Source organism: Tupaia chinensis, unplaced genomic scaffold, assembly GCF_000334495.1.
Source record: "Tupaia chinensis unplaced genomic scaffold, TupChi_1.0 Scaffold000674_1, whole genome shotgun sequence".
Classification (NCBI taxonomy): Eukaryota; Metazoa; Chordata; class Mammalia; order Scandentia; family Tupaiidae; genus Tupaia; species Tupaia belangeri.
Window position 1 is genome coordinate 265,537 of NW_006160197.1, and position 23,924 is coordinate 289,460.

The following is a 23,924-nucleotide window of genomic DNA, read 5'->3' on the forward strand; positions in this document are numbered from 1 at the left end:
GCTGAACCTATCTGGAGGTCAGTCAGTACTCATGGAAGTTGAGAAATGCAATTTACAGGGGAAGTCAGAGACTAAATCAGAGTACAAATAAACAAACATAAGGGTATCTTCAAAAAGTTTATTGAAGATGCATATTATGATAAAGCTAGGCATAGTTTTCATTTTTTTGCACCAAAATAAACTCATATTTTAATTCTATTTGCTATGATATTTTTGAAGTCATATTGTAGTTGACACACTAAGTAAGATAAAGCTGAAGATCTAAATTGTTGAAGCCAAGGGTGAAAAGGATTCCTTCCTAAGTTTAAGAACACATTGCTAGAATGATGTGTATGTCTACATTCAGGCAGAAATCTTCTACAAATCATCTGTGAAACTCATATCCCCATATGCTATAAGAGAAAACAAGTCTCTCTCACAGTGACAAAAAGAGTCAAGTTGCGGTGGATGGGGAGAATTTTGACATTAGTTGTGCCTCAAAATCCAGTTTTGCCTGGCAGATCTCTCTGCTGTCTTGCTTGGTTTCATGAACTAAGATAACTCCTTTTTAAGTTAGATTGAGTAGAACTTTTGTTACCTGCAATATATATAGACCTGATTAATACAACCATGGTGAATAACTCTCACTATTTTAAAGAGGTACTAGCACAAATGCCAAGTATTACCAGTGAAGGAAACGAAATTAAAGAATGGCTACAGTTATATATCACCAGTAAGAGAAATTAAGTGAACATGGTTATGTTGACAGGTCTTGGTTGACCATAACATCGAATGAATTCATTCTCTTTTATCTTAAATAGGTAATTTACAATTTAAAATAAAAGGAACCCAGGAAGGTAATTTCTTCCAGCCTTTTAAAAGAGACAAACCAGTTGTATAGTTTGATTTACGTGAGGTAATCAGACTACAAAACGAATGCAAATCAATGCCAGATGGAGACTACCAAAACAAAGGAAAAAAAAAAAATGGATCTGAAGTTAATCTACAGCTATGGAATGTGAGATGCTAAGCAGTACAGAGTTGTCTTCTTTTATCCTGTCTCAATAACTGAAAAAACATTTTTTAAATAAAGTAACTGGATGATTTAATTTTTAACCCATTTGCAAAAAGGATAAAAGAGGCCCAGCCAACCACTGTAGTTTCAGTTTATCCCTTTGTTCTGAGCACTAATGTTTCTGGCTGTTCTTTCACTTGAGGCAATGCCTATATTTAATCTTTTCACTGTTCTCCAGTTTAGAGGAAAATTGAGACAGTCAGTGGTTTTTAACCTTACATGACGGAAATCCTCAGAAACCCAAAGTTGATTACTTTTTGCTTGTTTGTTTTGACTACCTAAAATTAAGAGTTCAATTTTATTTATTAACAAATAAAAAATTTTTGGGGGCCCAGCCAGTGGCTTGGTGCCTAAGGCAGCTGAATCCCACATGAATGACTGCAAGGTCTGAGGCCCAGACCTGGTGGCTTGAAAAAATGCTGGACTCATGCCCCAAATCCCAAGAAGAGAACGGAAAAGAAGGGACTGTGGTATGGTCATCCTCCATAGGGGTAATTTCTCACTTTCCTTCTGTCTCTCTCCAGTGAGTATAGATGTCCTACAGCAAATGTTTTTTAAATAAAAAATAAAGATTTTTTTGAAATATAAACATATAACCCATGACCCTTCAAAATCACTCTCCATTTCATGATGCACTCTCTCCAGATTGAAATTTCCTGGACATGAGCATTCATTTTTCCCCAATCTGTACAACATATAGTTGAAAATGAAATTTTCAGCATGGTTTTATGTTTCTTAGTCTAAAGTTCTCAACTAGAATGTAAGTTCTTTAGGACAGAAGCATGTTTTTCAATCAGTCTTTAATACTCAGTATGTTCCATTAACTTTCTTATGAGTAGAATCTTAATAAACTATTAGTATAGATAAAGAACTTATATCCTTTCAGTCATGGGAGGTACTAAAGGAAGAGATAGAATTTCACTGTTTAACAAAACTAATTTTAATGACAATCAGCACAGATATATTAAAATTGATCTCAATCTCTATTACTTATAGGAGTATTTTCATTTCATGCAAATTAATACAAATAGAGATGAAAACTAAATAACCACTTGTATGTAACGAAGAAAGTTAATTTTTTCTTTTTTAAATTTGCTATATGGCATGTGTGTTCACTAGAGAAAGACAGAGAGAGAGAGTCAGAAAGCATCCAGCTACCACCATGGGAGGACCATGCCTCAATCCTTTCTCCTGCATTATCCTTTTGGAATTTGGACACACACAACCAACATATTTGTCAAGGCACTGGGGACAGGACTTGAACCTTGCTGCCTGCCACATGGGATCTAGCCACCTTAACCACTGTTTCACTTGGCTGGCCCTGAAAGTTCTCATTGTTTCAAATTAAGGATTTTGAAAACATACCTATTATGTGGCATAGGAATTGAATAATTATTTTTATTTTATTATGGAACATACAGCACATACCACACTACAATGATTAACAGTGAATGCCTTGATATTTGATTTGATCTAATTCCAGCTTTTTTTTTTTTTGAGAGGTTTTTGCTATAGTGCACGTATACTTTCTAGAGAGACAGAGAGAGATAGGGAGACAGAAAGTGACAAATTACCCCCAGGGGGGATGGTCACACTGTAATCCCTTCTCCTCCATTCTCCTCTCAGGATTTGGGGCATGCACGCACACGTGCCTGGCCTCAGTTGAACCATGGTTGACTATGTGAGAGTCCAGTGATGTAATGATTATGCCATCTGCTGGTCCACCATTTTAAATCATGTGTATTTAGGCAAATTTCTCATCCTTTTTGCTTCTTAGTTTTCTCCTGTGCAACATTGAAAAAAACCCCACCACTTCCATTCGACTCATAGCTTGTTTTGTGAGGATTAATTGAGAAAATGTTTCAAATGCATTCAAATTAAAATGGAGAATCAAATCCACAAGGATTATGTGTACTAATTTTTTTCACCACTTACATCTTAATATTATTTTCATGTAAATTTTGAATGGATTTTAAAATAGTCTTGAACATTGTTTAAAAGTCCCTTGAAACATATACATTGCCAGATTAAATTCCTCATTTGAGAAGAAATTACTTTATGATAATTATAATAAATTATTGGCTTTGACTCTATCATACTTTTACTAATATATCTGATCAACACAATAACAGTTTTACATTAGAAAAAATATATTTTTAGCTCATCATATTAAATATGCCAAAATTAAATATGTCAAAAACAGGATCATCTTGATATATATTAAAAAATTTTTGGGGGCCCAGCCAGTGGCTTGGTGCCTAAGGCAGCTGAATCCCACATGAATGACTGCAAGGTCTGAGGCCCAGACCTGGTGGCTTGAAAAAATGCTGGACTCATGCCCCAAATCCCAAGAAGAGAACGGAAAAGAAGGGACTGTGGTATGGTCATCCTCCATAGGGGTAATTTCTCACTTTCCTTCTGTCTCTCTCCAGTGAGTATAGATGTCCTACAGCAAATGTTTTTTAAATAAAAAATAAAGATTTTTTTGAAATATAAACATATAACCCATGACCCTTCAAAATCACTCTCCATTTCATGATGCACTCTCTCCAGATTGAAATTTCCTGGACATGAGCATTCATTTTTCCCCAATCTGTACAACATATAGTTGAAAATGAAATTTTCAGCATGGTTTTATGTTTCTTAGTCTAAAGTTCTCAACTAGAATGTAAGTTCTTTAGGACAGAAGCATGTTTTTCAATCAGTCTTTAATACTCAGTATGTTCCATTAACTTTCTTATGAGTAGAATCTTAATAAACTATTAGTATAGATAAAGAACTTATATCCTTTCAGTCATGGGAGGTACTAAAGGAAGAGATAGAATTTCACTGTTTAACAAAACTAATTTTAATGACAATCAGCACAGATATATTAAAATTGATCTCAATCTCTATTACTTATAGGAGTATTTTCATTTCATGCAAATTAATACAAATAGAGATGAAAACTAAATAACCACTTGTATGTAACGAAGAAAGTTAATTTTTTCTTTTTTAAATTTGCTATATGGCATGTGTGTTCACTAGAGAAAGACAGAGAGAGAGAGTCAGAAAGCATCCAGCTACCACCATGGGAGGACCATGCCTCAATCCTTTCTCCTGCATTATCCTTTTGGAATTTGGACACACACAACCAACATATTTGTCAAGGCACTGGGGACAGGACTTGAACCTTGCTGCCTGCCACATGGGATCTAGCCACCTTAACCACTGTTTCACTTGGCTGGCCCTGAAAGTTCTCATTGTTTCAAATTAAGGATTTTGAAAACATACCTATTATGTGGCATAGGAATTGAATAATTATTTTTATTTTATTATGGAACATACAGCACATACCACACTACAATGATTAACAGTGAATGCCTTGATATTTGATTTGATCTAATTCCAGCTTTTTTTTTTTTTGAGAGGTTTTTGCTATAGTGCACGTATACTTTCTAGAGAGACAGAGAGAGATAGGGAGACAGAAAGTGACAAATTACCCCCAGGGGGGATGGTCACACTGTAATCCCTTCTCCTCCATTCTCCTCTCAGGATTTGGGGCATGCACGCACACGTGCCTGGCCTCAGTTGAACCATGGTTGACTATGTGAGAGTCCAGTGATGTAATGATTATGCCATCTGCTGGTCCACCATTTTAAATCATGTGTATTTAGGCAAATTTCTCATCCTTTTTGCTTCTTAGTTTTCTCCTGTGCAACATTGAAAAAAACCCCACCACTTCCATTCGACTCATAGCTTGTTTTGTGAGGATTAATTGAGAAAATGTTTCAAATGCATTCAAATTAAAATGGAGAATCAAATCCACAAGGATTATGTGTACTAATTTTTTTCACCACTTACATCTTAATATTATTTTCATGTAAATTTTGAATGGATTTTAAAATAGTCTTGAACATTGTTTAAAAGTCCCTTGAAACATATACATTGCCAGATTAAATTCCTCATTTGAGAAGAAATTACTTTATGATAATTATAATAAATTTTTGGCTTTGACTCTATCATACTTTTACTAATATATCTGATCAACACAATAACAGTTTTACATTAGAAAAAATATATTTTTAGCTCATCATATTAAATATGCCAAAATTAAATATGTCAAAAACAGGATCATCTTGATATATATTGATAAGAAATTTAATATAACTTTATATTTATTAGTAAATGAAACTCAATGGAAGAATACTTCCTTAACATAAACTAATGTATACCCTGTGACTAAATTAAGGTGAAATGCTGGAAGCATTTTAATTTTAAAACTACTGTACCAGCCTGTGGCATGGTGGTTAAGATGACTGGATCCCACGTGATGGACTGATAGACTTCGATGTTCAAGTCCTAGACTCAGCAGCTTGAAAACATGCTAGGTATGTGTATGTATATGTGTCCAAAATCTTGAGAGAATAGAAGAGGAGGGATTGCAGTGTAACAATCCTCCTCTTGGTGGGGGTGATTTCTCACTTTTTTCCTATTTCCCTCTGTTTTCATCATTCCGTCTTTAGCAAGTACAAGTGCCCCACAGCAAAATTTAAAAAAAAGAAAAAAAATTATGAAGCTAAACCTTCTCAGTACCAATAAATAACCTGTTAGAATTACAGTGATTAGGGGCTGGCAACCTACGTAGTGGTTAAGGAGCTGGACTCTCAAGTGTATAATCATGGTTCAAGTCCTAGACCTGGTGATTTGCTTTCTCACTTTCTCTCTCTCTCTCTTTCTGGTATGTGTGCCCTGTGGTATATTAAAATAATAATAATAATAATAAATCAAAGTAAATAAATAATTTTTAAAGAGTAACTACAATGATTAAATATAAATCTTTAAAATTAAAGAAAATGATGCTCAAGTTAACTTTGAAAGAATACAAACACCCTGATAGTTAAAATATGTTTTTAAAGCAGTAAAAAATATCATTTAAAAATTTCACTTTTAATAGGCACAACAATATTTCAAAATCTTAGGGCTCCAGAAAGGAGTATGTACTGCAAAAGATAAGCACAAAATTATTCTGTCCATAAAATCAGAGTTAAATATGAAAAGCTAGTTAATGTTCCTGAAATAGAAAGACAATATTGTCAATTATTTTTGTGAAATTAACCTATAAATGTAATGTAATTACAATGACATAGCAGTGGTTTGTTTGATGACTTAATATTCTTCCAAATGTTAAATAATAATCATGTAAAAATAACTATAGAGGTTTCTTTTTTTTTTTTGAAAGATTTTTGCTACAGGGCACGTGTACTTGTGTACTTGCCGGAGAGACAGGAAAAGATGGAGAGACAGAAAGCAAGAAATCAACCCCCAGGGTAATGGCCATGCAACAATCCCTTCTCCTCCATTCTCCTCTCAAGATCTTGTACACACACATGCACTTGGCTGAATTTTAAGCCAGGTCTAGGACTTGCACCACGCTAGACTATGTGGGGGTCTAGCAACGTAGCCATTATGTCATCTGCTGGTACCAACCTATAGAGTTTTCAAAGAGTATGGCAGTGTATTTTGTTTCTTTTCATAGTTTTGGGTTAGGAACATTGGGAATTCCCATGTAAGATAATAAAACTTACCACATAGCCATACTATAACACTCGCACTGGTTTAGTATTAACCATCCAGGTCATAAACAGAAAGAAAATCACAGCTACTAGTCACTCTTACGTAAGAATTTAGTATAAGAACAGAATTATAAATGAGCAGAAAATAATGTATGACATAATATATGATTTTAGGAAAACTAAAACATTGATTTTATTTTATTTATTTATTTAAAGGTTTTCATAGGATGTGTGTACTCACCAAGAGAGAGAGACAGTGAGAGGGAAAGTCAGAAATTATTCCCTGAGGAGACAGCCATGCTCAAAATCTCTTTTCCTCCATCTTCTTCTCTGGATTTTGGGCACCCAGACACACTCACCCAGCCTGACTTTCAAGCCACTGGGTCCAGGACTTGAACCATGGTCAGCCACGTGGGAGTCCAATGCCTTAAACACCATGCCACCTGCTGGTCTTTACTTTTCATTTTTAAACAATATGCCAATATCCTTTTGTAGGACTAAAGATTTAAATAGAGAGAGAATTTTATGAAAATTCTAGACACAATTATTTGTGTGCAAGTGATCTTGGGAGCAGACAAAACCTGCCTAAGCACTTCCTAAAAGGGTTATTCATGATATATTTGGGATATATTTTTGTGGCAAACATAAACAAAGTTAAAAGGCAAATGACAAAATAGAAACTATATTATTGTATATGCATTAATCAAAAGACTAATCTCTATTATTATAAAACAAGGGAAAAATCATTATCATAATAAAGAACCTGGACTAGCAATTCAAACACACACACATGCACATACAGCCAAAAAAAAAAAAAAATCCAAAACATTAATAATTAGATCCTAGCATTCAGAGAAATTCAAGTTCAAACATCAGTGGAATATCGATATCTCTTATCATGTTGGCCAATGTATGTGTGTACATGTACACACAGGTTTGTATATATGTATATGTGTATATACACAAAGGCACACACACATCCATGAAGAGAGAGTGATTCATACATGCAGGGAGAAAGGAAATACCTACTCTATTTTGCCAAGGCACTGGGGAAGTGGACACATGAATTTCTAACATGAATGTTAGAAATGGGTTTATACAAAGGTAGTTTTCTAGAGGGCATACCATTCGAACCACAATTTCCATCTTTAGGGATTTATCCTAAGATATCTCATAACAACAATAATTATAAGAGTGAAAAATTCTAGAAAGCTATTATAATGACTAAACACAAGTCTTATTAAGCTAAAATATATGAAATAAACTGAGAAATGTACATAGACAACAAGATCACTATCCAGGGGAAAAAAACCTCTCTTAAGGTTTTCCGTTTCTTTTTGTTTGCTTGCTATAGGGTGTGTGAGGTGTCTGAAGAGAGACAGAGGGAGGGAAAGTGAGAAATCACCCATTAGGACAGTTGGCCATACTATAATCCTTTCTCCTCATTTCTCCTCTAGGGATTTGGGCATGCAAACACAGGTGGTGCCCAGCATGTTTTTCAAGCCATTGGGTCTGGGAATCAAACTGCTTAGTAAGCCACGTGAGATTTAGTCACTTTAATCACCATACCACTAGCTGGTCCCAAAGATTTCTCTAATTCAATAAAAAAATGCATGCTTGTCTTCTCCTTCTGGATGTTATGTTCATAACTTATATATAAGGTTTTCCTTTTGTAAATCACTAATTTGAATGCTTTTTTTTTTTTGCTATAGAGCTTGTGTGCTTGCCAGAAAGATAGAGAGAGACGGTGAGATAGAAAGTGAGAGATCACCTCCCAGGAGAGATGGCCATACTGCAAACTTCTCCTCAATTCTCCTCAGGGGATCTTGGGCACGTACACACACGTTTCCAAAGTGAGTTTAAGCCACCAGGTCTAGAACTTGCACTGTGGTCCAGCGATGTAGGCATTACGCCACCTGCTGGTCTCTTGAATGCATTTTTATGTCAATAGATACATCTATTCCATTGTCTGTACTGACCCCATGGTAATTTATTATATGGATTTTCCCAAGATTATTTAACTAACTGCATTCTACATGGGTTCTGTACACTTTTTCACCATACGAAAAAAAAAAACTGCAAGAAATAATTTTTAAGCTAACATTTTTTTTTTACAATTGCAGGTTTTTTGTTTGTTTTTTTGAGAGTTTTTTGCTATAGGGTGCATGCACTCACTAGAAAGACAGAGAGAGAGACAGAAAGCAAGAAATCATGCCCCGAGGGGGATGGCCACGCCAAAAATCACTTCTCCATTCTCCTCTTGGAATCTTGGGCACACATGCACACATGCCTGGTGCGAGTTTAAGCCACCAGGTTCGGGACTCAAACCACGGTCAACTATGTGGGAGTCCAGCAACATAGCCATTTCACCAACTGCTGGTCCCCAATTTCAATTTTTTAAATAAATAAATATTAAATACTTTGATTCAAATTCTGGTTTATTAATGATTTGAAGGTTGATGAAAGTATGTATGGAGTTTGAGGAATAACCTAATTCATACTGGCAATATTGTAGGCATAAGTTGAAAATTCAGGGACCAGCAGAAGGTGTAATGGTTATGCACTGGACCCCCATGCAGTCTACCATGTTTTGAGTCCTCGACCCAGTGACTTAAAACTCATGACAGGCTCATGTGTGTGCTTGCCCAAAGTCCCAAGAGGAGAATGGAGGAGAAGGGATTGCAGTGTGGCCATACCCCCTGGGGGGAGGGGGTAATTTCTTGCTTTCTGTCTCTCTCTTTCTCTCCAGCAAACACATAAGCCCTATAGCAAGAATATCTCTCTAGAAAAAGAAAAAAAGAATTCATGAATATCTTATATGGAAGTATTATTTTCTATGCATTTGTACTTGTTGCAGGTGACCCTAATTATATTCAATGATCTTGATTTATAAACAATTAATCCAGTTTGGTTGGCTCACATCATGTTTAAGATAACAGAAAACATTTGATCAAATTTTTTTTTAGTAAAAACACAAAAATATGCTATTTAAAAATAACTTATTTAGGATATCATAATTAAATGGAAAAAGTTGTTTGAAGCATCTAGTACAATGTCTGGCAAATGATGAAATGCTTAATAAAGCTTGCTATTATGATAATTGCCATTAAGCAATGTGGGGGAAGTGTAGGCTGTAGCCCTGCCAGCAAGAAGCTGAAAATAATTGTAACTATAAATTTCAGCCATTTTCATATTCTTACCACAAAGCCAGTAAATGTTAAAGAAGAGCTGGTCTATGGACATAGAGATGTTTATGTAGGCTGTATTTACCCTTTTAGGATTCCATTCATCCCTTAATTTTTTTTATCACAACATTTGTTTATCTCACTATGAGGAGCATTTTTAAATATGTAAGTTTCCTTATTAGAGCCCATAAGTTATTCCCTAGGTCTCCCTTTGCAGTCTCACTAGCTTTATTGCTATCTCTTTTTTTTAGAAAAATATTTATTTAATTCCATTTATTATTATTATTTTTTAATTTGACTAGAGAGAGACAGAGAGAAAGAGAAAGGGAAAGCGAGAAAGCAAGTTGCCAGGTCTGGGACTCAAACAAGCAGTTGGCTATGTGGGAATCCAGCACCTCTAACTACCATGTCACCTGCCAGCCCCTGTTTAGACTTATTTCTATTTTAAAAAATCAAGGCCACATGCACAATATCTATGTCTCATGAAAGCACAATCTTAGATCATCATTAAATTATAGCACTGATCAATGACCATAATGGCCAGCCTAAAAATCACTTATTTGGGTATAGAGTTCTTAAAATATACATCTGAGATTGCATAAATATTGAAAAAATGTACTACTCACTCTAAGCCAAAATTATGGTTGTCATAGAAACAGCAAATGGCAGCAAGTCAGACCTGACATAGTAAGAAGATGATGAACAGTATTTTGGGGGGAAATCATAAAATCGTACAGGCTATGCTTGAAAAATTAACTACATTTAAAATTAGTTGCCATTATTTCCTTCAAACCATGTCTTCAAAGATAGAATCAAATGCTCTCACCCTATGGCATTAAGATTTAAAATATATACACTTTTGAAAATGTCACAATTCTAAGTATTAGAGCAAATTTCAGGATGAAACATAAATGAGTATTGTTAAAAGTACACTGTGTGCATTTTTCATCTCACAGTATTTCTGCTGATATCATTGCCCAATCATGGCATAAATATGTATAACGTATCAGCCTTGTCATGTCTTTACATGTCATAATGACTAGGCCCCACTTCAGAATGAATCCTATGACAGAAATGTGTAGGCCCACCACAACTAATGGGGCCCACCATAGAGCTAGCCAGTGCTTTTAGCACTCCATTTAGCAGTCTTTCCCAGCATTCACAGTGCTTTGGAAACTGTTTTAATTAAGTTTTGTATTTTTGGTGTATTCTATTTATTTTTGGGGGTTAGTGATCTTAATTAAGACCATTGCAGATATACTTCAAGAATCTTAAAAAAAACTAAATAGTTCATTATATAAGTCAAGTCTCATAAAATTTCACTCAATTCTTAAAACTATAAATTATATATATATAAATTTTTATTACTGCTCTATTATTATAATATTTGTGAGAAAAGATATAAAGCAGATGCAACAATGAGTCTAATTCAATTTTAACTCACTGCAAATACTTTCTACCTAAAGATGAATTATTATTAAAAGAAAATGTCTTTCTAAGTTTTAATGTATTGGTCCTTGATAGAAAATTTTTTAAATTTTAATAATTTTTTTTCTGATTGCTCTTTCTTCATTATATTTGCAAACATATTTTTAACCTTTGTCTAACTTTCAATGGAATTCAGCAAATATGAGACTTATTTAAACGTTTTAGTTCCTCCCAGATCACTGTATTGAACATGCAAAATAAGTAGAATAATAACTCTGTGGTTCTAAAACATTCCAAGTTTATTCCCAAATTCTTAGATGGAAAAGAAGGGACATATTTGAAGTACAAACATGTACTTTCCACAGTGAAAGGGTTAAAATTGCAGTCTATTCAGAAATCGCTCCAACACTTTTTGTGTGTGTGTGCAAAACCAGGTTTAATTCTTTTCTGCATTCACATGCACACAAATGTACTTCCCCTGAGCTGTCAGAAAGCATCAGACTGCCTGATCTGCACAGTGAATTTTAAAGCTTTTGAGAAACACAAGGACATTTGCTTCAGGCACTGATTTCATCATCACCATCATAAACAGCAAGTATAAAGCCAGTCAGTCTCTGGTATTCGAACCAAAGCCAGAAGATTATGGTACTTTGAAGATGGTTAGTAGAATTTTAATCATCTAAATTTACTTAGAGCCATTTGTCAAGCTATGATATTTTGCAGTTCGGCAATCATTTATTTATTGTCTTTCACTGCTGTAAGATGACCCCAGAGTAAGGATTTGATTCTCTATCAAGAGTTTACACACTGTAAGATTTATTTGTAGATAAATTATACTGTCAAATAAAAATATTTTGATCACTCATTAGAAGATAGTATCTTCAATATTTAATAGTAACTTTTATTTCTTTAGGAAATAAAGCTACAATACCACCACTTATGAACACCTTGAGTAAATAATGTGGAAAATTGGGAGATTCTCTTTCACTTTCCACTGGGTTGTCAGAGAAGTCATGGCATGTTTTTCTATGGTTTTCAATGCAAAACACGTGTCACAATTTTTCCAACAACTATATACCTATATGAAATGTTATTCTAAGACAGCCTTATCCTTCACACAATGTGGGAAACATTATAATTAATACTACCAGGACTACCTGAACATTTAGCTTTTCATGATAGCTAATTAAGAGTTAGAACTTCAGCAATTAGGACCCGCAGTTGGTACAATGGTTATATCACTGGACTCCCATGTTGTTGATGGCAGTTCAAGTCCTGTACCCTGCAGCTTAAAATTCATGCCAGATGTGTTGCATGCATGCCCAAAATTCCAAAAGGAGCATCGAGGAGAAGGGATGTGGTGTGGCCATCCCCCCTGGGGGGAGGGGGTGATTTCATGCTTTCTGTCTGTTTCTTCAGTGAGCTCATGCTTCCTATAGCAAAAAGTTCGCTCTAAAAAAACAAAACAAAACAAAACAAAACAAAAAAACAGACAGCAATTGTTTTTCTAGATTCTTTGCTATAGATATATAAAATTTTATTTGAAATTCATTCCGATCACGCTTGTAAGCTTAAAGTGAAATTTAAATGAAGTTTTTCTGGGCTTAAAACAAGCAAATAAAGCCAACTCAGTACCTAGCCAACAAAATGGAATATAATTACTCCACTTAGTCAGAAGCTGCCACTGTGATCAATTGAAATGCAAGGTAAGTGGGTTTCTGAAGTCTTGAATTATTTAACGAGTAATATAAGGTCTTGGAGTTCAAGGGATAGAAAGATATTATTATCTTTTATTCAGGAAGTCCAAGATGCCCGTTTACCCCTCTGGCAATAAATGGAATATAAAAAGGTTTTACTTCTACAGTAAATGAAAAATTTCTTGAATTGTTAGCTACTGTTAAAGATTCACACTGCATACTTCATCTCACCTACTCTTCATTGTATCACTTGCACGTTATCACAAGTAGCATTATGTCACCAAGACAAACCAATTTCCTTCATGTAAATGTTAAACAACATGTTTGCTGTAAGATATTTCCATCAATGTCAGTGACATACAAGGAGTCTCAACAGTCTGCCCTGTAACTTACTTACAGAAGGGGAGGCGAAATGTTCTTTTAAACTCAAATTGAATTTTCTGCCCACTATTTTATTTAGTTCATTGAATTTATTCATAAACTCATTATTGGCACTATCTTACAGCCAGTACACACAAACTGGAAACCAATTGAAAACAAATAAACAAAAACAAAGCATAATGAACACAAAAGGCAATAAGAGATGAAATGCCGAATACCTTTACCAAAAGATAGACTCATTGCATTTCTAAGAGAAGGTGGTTTACAAGATACCGCGGTGTCTTTCACTTGATAATTTGAGTCCTTCTACTTAGTAGTCAGGCCTGTAGAAGAATGAGCAGAGAGCCACACTATCTGGTAGAAAGGTAAACCCTAGGGATGTACATTAAAGTCCTCTGCCATCAGCTTACATTTTGAATCCTGTCAAGATACTCTCCCTGGGCCTTAGTCTCCACATCTGTAAAATAAAGGAGTCAGCCTAGATGTTCTCAAAGGCTCTATGTGTTCTAACATTCTTTGAATTCAAAATGAGACTTGACTCTTTACCACTATTTTTATCTTACTCTGCTAGATACAGAGTAAAAAATTCTCTTAAACTAACATCAGTCTTTTCATCTTCACTTTGCCTAACGTCAGAAAATAATTAAAAAGCTTTTCTATTTGAGATCAGGCTAAGAGCAGCTCATAGCAGCAGAAAGTTCCCTGTAGGTCACATTGCCCATCTATTCTTCTTTACCTGTCCTGTACTGTTTATTCCAAACCATGGTTCTAATCACACACGTAATTACAAGTCGTTCAACGATGCATATTCCCTTACGGAGAAGTGTCTGCAAGCGTTTCCCTCAAAATTCTTGAACATTCAAAAAGAGAAGTACATTCATGGCAGTGCTGGGAAAAACTAATCAAACTTTGTAGCTGTTTCCCTTAATAGCCTAAGATTTCTCCCTGACTGCAGTGGGTATGTGTCTTCTTTATATACGGTAGCAATGGTGGCAAAACAAAATTGTTGTGATCGCATATCAAAATAACAAGTAAAAAATAAAACCAGTATTCATTGAAACTTTTACCTTTCAAAGGAACGGTTCAGGTGCTCAGAACAACTGCCTGACACAATTTTTCAACCCTTCTAAACCACCATAACATCACCTTTCATCTGGAAAGCATTTTAAGTCACAATTGTAAGAACCAATGATGTTTAAATGACCATTATAGGTACTTTGTGAACTCACAAGCTATAGAAATCAATAAGTGTCTTGCATGGTGAAGTCTTGCGATTGATTTTTCCAGGAGAGAGACAATTTGTAACTTTAGGAGAGGCATAGACACCAAGGAGGTTATAAGCATGCTGGAGATTTTAAAATATACATGTATATATATATCACAGGGGTGTGAGAGATGCTCTACTGCATTACTAAAAGAGGGGGTAGCTTAAAAAAGTAGGGTTTTTGACTGATGATGTTTCTCAGGGTTAGCTAAAGGGAAAAAAAGATTAAGAAATACCAAGCAGCTCCTGCACTGTTCTGAGGTTTGGAAATGGACAACTCTTCAAAATATACAGAAAGGTTATTCATAGATTTTCCTGAAGGTCTTGAATTTAAATGTGTACCATTGCTTTTGTACCGGTAAGAATGGGCAGCAGACTCATTTTCGCCAGCTTTTAAGAATGGTCTAAAATTAAGGCATTCACTAAATGAAGAATTCTAAGTTTTATCAAATGCACAGCACTTTTTTAGATACCACACGTGACAGCAAAGTGTAAAAGGCAATGTTGGTGCCCTCCACAAGGTTACAATCACTCAGAAGAAGTGAAAAGGTATATGTGAATCTCAAACAGTTTATTGTCTCTCATATCCACTATCTGGCAGAAACTTCTCTCAGTAAGTGGAGAATTTTATCCTAAAAACAGCTATTATTTTCTCTGAAATACGTTTTTCTTTCTTCATGGTTAAAAATACTTTTTACAAATTCATTTTAAAAACTCTACTTTAGTCAAGAGATAAATGATATAAAAGCTAAAAATTTCTATAAAATTTTCCCTTTCTTATTCTAAATTATTCTAATGAGGATAAAAGAGAATTAATGTATACTAAATAAAATTGTAAAATCTTGTGGCAGAGAATTCAAAATTCTAAATAAAATTTCAAATGGAATTGCATTGGTCATAGAATCATATAAACTTTAGTGTGAAATTTTAAAAGTTGTTTTGGTGAGTTTAAGATCCACATCTACAAGTGCCCCAGGGGAAAACAAATGCTTAAAGAAAAGAAAAGCTTTGCAAAAATAATCTCTTTTGAATAATATACTTCTGTGTTGGATCATTTTTGCCATAGGGCGCGTGCACTTGCCAGACAGACAGAGAGAGACAGAGAGATAGAAAGTGAGAAATCACCCCCCAGAGGGAATGGTCACACCGCAATCCCTTCTCCTCCATTCTCCTCTCAGGATCTTGGGTACGCACGCATACGTGCCCGGCTTGAGTTTTAAGCCACCGGGTCTGAGACACAAACCGCGGTCGACTACATGGGAGTCCAGCGACATAGCCATTACACTAACTGCTGGTCCTTGGATCATTTAACTTTTAATTACAGTATGCAGCTTATACTCATCCTATCATGAGGGGTGTGTGAAGTTAGATGGCTGTCATAGATTTTAATTTACTTTACATTCACTCTTCTAAAAAAATTGGAAAAGTGATGCCTGTTTTTCTATGAAAAAAATGTGTTGTGACTTTTCTGACAATCCAATACTTTTGAGGTCTCACTTCCTTTAATTATTGGGCTTGAATAGACCTATAGATGTTGGGAAAAGTTCTTTCAAAACATGGAATGCAATTTTAAAATGAATAGACTTTCATATTAGAACATTTTTTTTAGAATTATTTTATTTAACTTTATTATTTATTTAATTATTCATTTTTATTTGACAAGAGAGGGACAGAGTAAAGAGAAAGAGAGAGAGAGAAAGCAAGCCTCCAGGTCCAAGACTCGAACCACAGTCGGCCATGTGTGAATCCAGTACCCTGAACCACACACACCATCACACCACCTGCTGGCCCCCCAGGTTAGAACGTAGTATACGAAACTAAATGCCCTTGTTAACATTAACTGCTCAGGAGAAGAGTGAATGACACTGGGCTTTCAGTATGAGTATGGTCTTGAGTTTGAGTTTTACTTGTATCCAAACAACCACAGCATTTAAGGATTTTCAAAGTATTAATTTTATAGCAACATTCTTTTTAAATCAACCATTATTTTCTCACTGAGAACGTGAGTAAGTTGCACTCACCCCAGCAAATATTCTACAGCTCATTGATCAATATTAGAAGTGCAAAATGACTTATTTCATTAGACTTCTAAAATATGGATTTATTTCAGATAGCTGAAGACACATAATAATCCTTTTCTGTTGCTATCTGCTTACCTCCAGCTGGACTCATTTCTTATACCCTCATTCCATGGAGATGAATAGAAATATACTGCTGAGATTTAATTAACGAAAATGATACCTTTTTTTTTTTTTTTCAAATATGTCTGGTGTGAAGAACTTGGGATCAGATATAAACCAATGGATAAGTGAAAGACACCAAGAATCAGCCATATAATACAATTTAAAATGCAGGCCAAAATACAGCCTCAGATACTCACGGGTAAAATGATTAGAAGTGGACAGGTTGACACTATCAACACTCTCAGCACTGTCACAGCTACAAACTTCATCATCTGATTCCTGCACAGAGGAGCAGGGTGAGGAGCTGTCAACTTCGTCAAACTTCCCCTTTAAAATTCCACTCATCGCTGCAGCGCTGTCACATGTACCTGTAACAGGAGCAGGAGCAGCGAAGCAGTGAAATATCTGACCGTTGATGGCATAGTCAAGGTCTCAAAGTCATTTGGACGGGCTGTAATGTTTGAGCCAGGCATGCCACATTATCATATCTATGCAGAAATTAATCATCCCATAATGTTGGAAAGCACTGAAAAACAATTGTTCCTTGATTCATTGTTATTTTCCTTCTCATTCTGACAACAGTCTCAAAAAAAAAAATGAAAATTAAGAATGTGAAATAAGAGTACTGTATAAGGAAATAAGGCTCTCCGTTTTGAAATGTCAAAACAGGAGTCAAATACATTTATTTGATTTGTTCTGGAAAGTCGTGAACTGTCATTGACAGAGTCAGAGTTCAGAATGAAATAGATCACTCACTTGCATGCTGTCACACCCTGGGCATACTGATTAGGGGATGTCTATCTTCCTTGGGATTTCTTTTTTCTTAGGTACAAAGGCATCTACTTTCCTGGGGCTCTTTGTCCATCAAAAATCAAATTGGTTGCTAGGAATGACTATACCTGCAGAATTTAGATGTCTTATCATGTTTCTAGTCAATTCAGCAGAACTACAGGGAATACTTGAGTCCTATACCAAGGAGGTTGACTGAATAGATTTTATACGTGGTAAATCATAGTCCCTAAATCTTTTGCTAGATAAAACATGAATATAAATTTCATCACTCTCTGTAGCAACATGGTCAGTAAAAACCAATCAAATATAGCCTGGTGCATTTTTATAATTCATTAATGTCAATTTGGATAAGTCATTAAACCTCTAACAACAACAATTCTCCGTAACTAACAGTTATGAGAAGCAGTGCAGGTTATCCAAGGTTGCAAACACAAATTCTTAGAGCAGTAAGAATTGAGTAATTAGGGTCAATACAATAAAATCACTAAGTCATCTTAGACCTCTCTTTTGTCTATGGTAATTTTTAACAAAGGTATCAAGAAATACGTGTCTAGTCAAAGGAAAATAGCACAGTTGCATAATCACAATGATAAATGGCCTCACAATCAGAAATACAGTAGGTAGTGAATAGTGTAAGCTGTGGGAAGTGAGCAAATGCACTCCCAGGCCAGATGGTGAATTTGCTACTCAGGTCTAGGTCATTTTGGCTGCATGTTTACTCAATTTATACTACTCTAAACCTGGCCAATGCACCATTCATATTCAGAAACAGTACTTTATACTGTTGGGTTTCATATTCACCAAACTTCTTTCTTCCATTAATTGTGTTTTAAAAGTTAAAGGAGTAAATTTTTTAAAAGAATTATTTTATTTAACTTTATTTATTTATTTATTTTAATTTGACCAGATCAAGAGCAAGTGAGAGAGAGACGTGGAAAGTAAGAAAGCAAGCTTCCAGGTCCGTGACTTGACATGCGGTCAGCCATGTGGGCATCCAGAGCCCTTAACCACCAACCCACCTGTTGGCTCCATAAAGGAGCAATTTTTAGATTATATTGTAACTTAAATTCTAATTTTGTCTGGCTCTACAAAATATATTTTAAAAATGACTTAGATTTTTTTTTTTTAAGAAATATTTTTTTGCTACGGTGTGCATGTGCTTATCAGAGAGACAGAAAGTGAGAAATTACCCACCAGGAGGGATGACCATGCACCAGTCCCTTCTTCTCCATTCTTCTCTCAGGATTTTGGGCACCCATGCAGATACACCCAGCATAAGTTTTAAGCCACTGGGTCTACAACTCGAATCATGGTCGACTATGTGGAAATCCAGTGACGTAACTATTACGCTGGTCCCAAAATGGCTTAGATCTTTGACCAAGAGTGATTAACAGGCTACAGAATCATAACATTATCTCTCCCAACAGCCCAACACATGATCTGAAATGGCATTTACTCGAGATGTGTCAGCTAAAGGAACAAACTCATTTTAAAGTATAAATAATAGCATAATACATGCCATCAAGGAGAAGTGATGTAAGCCATCGAACTCCAGTATGATAGTCCTAGCTATGCATTTTAGGTAAAAAGGATCAAGTTTAACAACAGGGACATTTTCAAAAACGTGGCAGCCCTGGAACTGGCCACCTCCTTGTTGCATTTGTTGGCCCCTGCAATTCCTTAATTTTGGAAACTATATTTCCTTGGGAAATACCTGCTCCAGGTCCTTCTGCCCACTGGCTGCCTCACCCAGCATGCGGTACAGGTCTGGTATGTGACTTTGGCTTCCACCAGATCTGCCTCTACTTTATTTTATCTTGCCAGCCTCAATCTTGAACACTAGTAAATCCTTTTTCCCTTTTTTGTTTGTTTGTTTGTTTTTTCAGGGAATTTGAGTGTTTTCATTCTATCACTTATGCTATGATGTAGCAAAGGGATCTACTTATCTGCCGTTTGTTAGGAATCTTTTATTATTTATTCAGTGAAGCTGTACTAAGCTTCTATCATATTCCAGTGACAATTTTAGCTGCTGGAGAATGGTAAAGAAGCAATGTAGAAAAAGGTCTTTGCTCTGATAGTGTTCATCTACTGAGTGATGTTGGGAGGAAAAGGTAGATGAACAATAAACAAATAAATTAAATATATAACATATGTCATATGGAGGAAAATAAGCAGTTAAGTCATGTAACTATTAATATAAAGTTTGTCAAGAGAGACATTCAATTTTTAACTGACTGATGAGCCAATGTCTCAGTGAAGAGGTAGAATAAAATGTGAAGAAGGTGAGGGAGCCAATAATCTGGGGTTCTGGGGGAAGAATGATTCAGGCCTAAGGTAAGATGTGTGCCAAGGCCCTCAGAAGGGCACAGCAGGTAATGACGTTAGACAGTCACCTCGTGCTAGATTGCCTAGAGCCTACTTTAGAGGCTTCAGCTATTTCATGAAGTGGAAATGGAAGCCACAATAGGGTTTAGGCAGTATACCCACAAGATCTGAAATATATCCTAAAAAGATCACTCATTCTCTTGTTATTTCATAAGAATACAGAGAGCTTATAATAAAGGAAAGGTGGATTTGATGGAGAAGGGAACATTCTAGAATTAAGGAAAATTCCTAGGAAGGACTTAGTCAATCAGATGAGAAATTGAAGCCAGAAGACCTGACCAGTCAGAGCTGGAGAGACTGGTAGATTTAGTGAGGGCAAAAAGAGTTTAGAAACAAATTAGAAGGGAAGAGAAGGCCAAAGTGCTTCCCTTAGCAATTTGGCTACTTAATTTTGTATAGAAACTTCTATACTCTCTAGTTTTACTAATTATTTTATGGTAGTAGAAGCTAGCTTACCTGTTGTATTTCAAATAGGGCCAATTTAGATACTTCCGTACCTCTTTATGGTTCTGCTTTGGCAAATACAATTGACAAGGAAATAGTAAGATTTCTTCTTTCACTCTAAAGAAACTTTTTAATTTGGCCAAGAAAAGGTAATACATGGGTGTTGGCAACTGTTAAGAATTTATTTGTTGATGGAAGAAATAAAATACAGAATTAATAACTTCTTCATCCATCGTCTTCCTTTGAGTTACTCAAGATTTTTGGTCAGGTATACAACCACTACCTGTTACTACAGGGATTGTAAGACTGATTCTGAAATGACCTTGTCCAAAAGTTAAACGTCTTAAAAACTGACCTGGAGGGCCCAGCAGATAGAGCAGTAGTTAAGGTGCCAGACTCCCACATGACTGATTGTGGTTTCAAGTCTTTTACCCAGTGGCCTGAAAATCACACCAGGCATATGTATGTGTGTGCCCAAGATCCCAAGAAGAGAATGGAAGCAAAAGGATTGCAGAATGGCCAGCCCCACTAGGGGATGATTTCTTACTTTTCCTCTCTCTATTTCTCTCTGTCAAATGCATACACCTTATGGCAAATATTTAAAACAAACAAACAAACAGAAATTCACTTCGAGACCTAACATAATATTTATTTGATTGGAGAGATTCTCTTGTGTCAAGTAACTTACGGAGGTTTTAGAGTACTGCAGAAAAACTCCAAAAGACAGAGCTGTTGTGGATTGTTTTTTAAATGTTATACCTTATGTTTATTTGTTATAGGAACCTTTTTAGAAATTGCTGCACTACAAAGTGATTAGTTGATTTCTTTATCTGATATAAAATCAATGTAAATAACTTGTGCCAATTTAATAGATTGGCTCATACTTATTCTTCTAGGTCCTGGAGCCTCTGAAAACTCTTGCATAAGATCATTAGAGAAAGCTTAAACTATGTGATTATGTATCTGAGTAAGCACAAAATAGGATGAATAAGAATGCCTCAAAGCCTAGGAGATTCAAAGAGAGAGAGAGAGAGAGAGAGAGAGAGAGAGAGAGAGAGATTCATCCTACTTTGTTTTTGATGATCAGCTTTCACAGTAGAGTACTCTGGTTGTATTATTGAAATTGCAGTGTTACAATTATTTCCATGGCAACAGAAGCAAGATCATACAGGAGAAACTAAATTGTGAGAAATATTAAGATGCTATTCTAATTCAAGTGTCTGAGTAATAGGTGGGAAATGCAGAAACCTAAGGAAGAAGACAGTTATGAATATTCTTCTTTGAGTTTTCCCATCACATAGTCAAGTGAAGACAATCCTAAATAACATTAGAAATCATTCTATAACACAGAATGCTGTTTTGAGGGCACATTACTAGAAGAAATTGTTAACAAACAGAGAGAAGTATAGGTGACTTGATCTATAGTTTTTAGGACCAAAAAATTAAGATTTATTGAAAATTTGTTACAAGTCAAAAGTTTTTGAATCCTACTTCTGGGTATCCAAACTTCTGTGGTTTCTTAGGTTCAAAAACATTATCCCTTATTGGGTTTTTATTTTTTTAATATATCTAATGGGAATATTACTAATCCTATGTACAGTAGCCCTTTTTGAGAAGTATATAAAATATCATTTTCTTACTGATATTCCTTATTTGAAAAGTTTGATTTGTATATTCATCAAATAAAGTACAGTGATCTGAATGTGTGTCCTTAATTTATATGTTGAAATCCTAAGCCCCTCAAAGTGATAGTATTAGGCAGTGCGTCTTTGGGGGATGATTAAGTAATGAGGGTGGATTATTGCTCTTATGAGAGATTCTAGAAGTGATTCCTTGCTTTTCTATTATGTGAGGTTACAACAAAAATGTGGTTGTCTAGTTCCACCAAATTTGCCAGCACCTTGATTTTGGACTTCCATCCTCTATAACTATGAAAAATAAATATTCTTTTTTTTTCCTTTTAATGTTTAGTTTCTTTTATTTGGTAAACATTTTATTCATTTTTTAAAATTTCTTGTTTACATTTAAATTTCTGTTAAATATTACAATCATACCCCACATCCCATATGGTTTCTGATATCTGTACTTGTCCTCCTGACAATTATACCCTTTTTTGAGATTTTTTTGCTATAGATGTGCATGCACAGAAAGACAGACAGAAAGTGAAAAGTCACCCCCAGGGAGACTTACACACACACACACACACCCAGCATGAGTTTTAAGTCTCCAGGTCTGGGACTCAAACCACAGTCGACTATTTGGGAGTCCAATGATGTAACCATTATGACATCTGCTGGTCCCATCCCACTATTGTGTCTTCAAATCTTTAAATTTCTGCCATAGAGTGTAGACATATAGTATATATTAAGCATAGATATACCATATTTGTCTTCATAAACTGGCTTATTTCACTTAGCATTAAAACTCTAGATTCATCCACTTGGTATCATATGCCAGAGACTCATTGTTCTTTATGGCTGAGCAATATTCTATGTGTATACATGCCACATTTTTTCATAAGCTCCCCAGGCTACAATATTTTGTTGAACAAGTTAAGACATAAAATAATCAGAATTTGAATTAAAATATTCAAAATGATAGTTTTCAAATTTTATATGAGCCTGGAAATTCAAAAATGTAAAGGAGATTCTTATCATTTAAAATAGAAGTAGAGGGGGCTGGTGGGTGGCATGGTGGTTGAGGTGCTGGACTCCCACATGGCTGACCACAGTGTGAATCCTGGCCCTGACAGTTTGCTTCCTCACTTTCTCTCTCTCTCTCTGTATCTCTCTGGTCAAAATAATAAAATAATAATAATAATAAATAATGATGAAGAAAATAATTATTTTAAAAAATAAATTAAAATAGAAGTAGAAAATTGTAAGTTATTAATTTTTATGCTCAGTTCATGATGTTGTAATGAGAAATTATTGAATTAGCTACTGACTCAGAACAAATCACTTAAGGAATATAAAGGTAAAAATCTGATTTGTTATTTTGAAGGAAGAACTACTATGAATGTTGGGTACATTAACCTTTCTGCAAATAAAAGTTATTTTTCTGAAAATAGTAGAATATGGAACTTAAATGATCCCCCTAAGAACCTTAAATGTTTGTGGTTATCAGACAAATTTAAGTAGAATCATTTACTGTTTGAATTTTTATGATACGGACTAATTCACATGAAGGACCCACAAAGAGACCAAAAATATATAAGTAGTTACTGTTTTATATACTCCATATACTACATATATAGAATGGTATATTTAGAATAGACTATTTTATGTTTCTGAGCCAGCAGGTGACGTGGGGTTAAGGCACTGAATTCCCACATGGCCAACAGCAGAACAAGGCCTGGATCCGGCATCTTGTTTTCTCATACTGTCTCTCTCTGTCTCTGTGTCTCTCTGGTGAGCACACGTGCCTTATAGTAAGTTTAAAAACATAATAATTATGAATAAAATTGAATAAATAATTATTTAGGGGGAAAATAATATTGTATGTTTCTTGTTTAACTCTCCTCTTCCACTGCAAGGACACTTGTTATGTGACTAGA

At 35.2% G+C, this 23,924-nt stretch overlaps 1 protein-coding gene across 1 annotated transcript in view; it reads right to left on the bottom strand.

Moving 5' to 3' along the window:
* Window positions 1–23,924, bottom strand: part of CSRNP3 (cysteine and serine rich nuclear protein 3) — a 225,902-nt gene that overhangs the window by 192,859 nt on the left and 9,119 nt on the right. The window contains exon 2 of the mRNA XM_027776493.1: window positions 16,945–17,115. The gene's annotated coding sequence lies outside the window, so the exon portion shown is untranslated. The remainder of the gene's footprint in view (window positions 1–16,944; window positions 17,116–23,924) is intronic.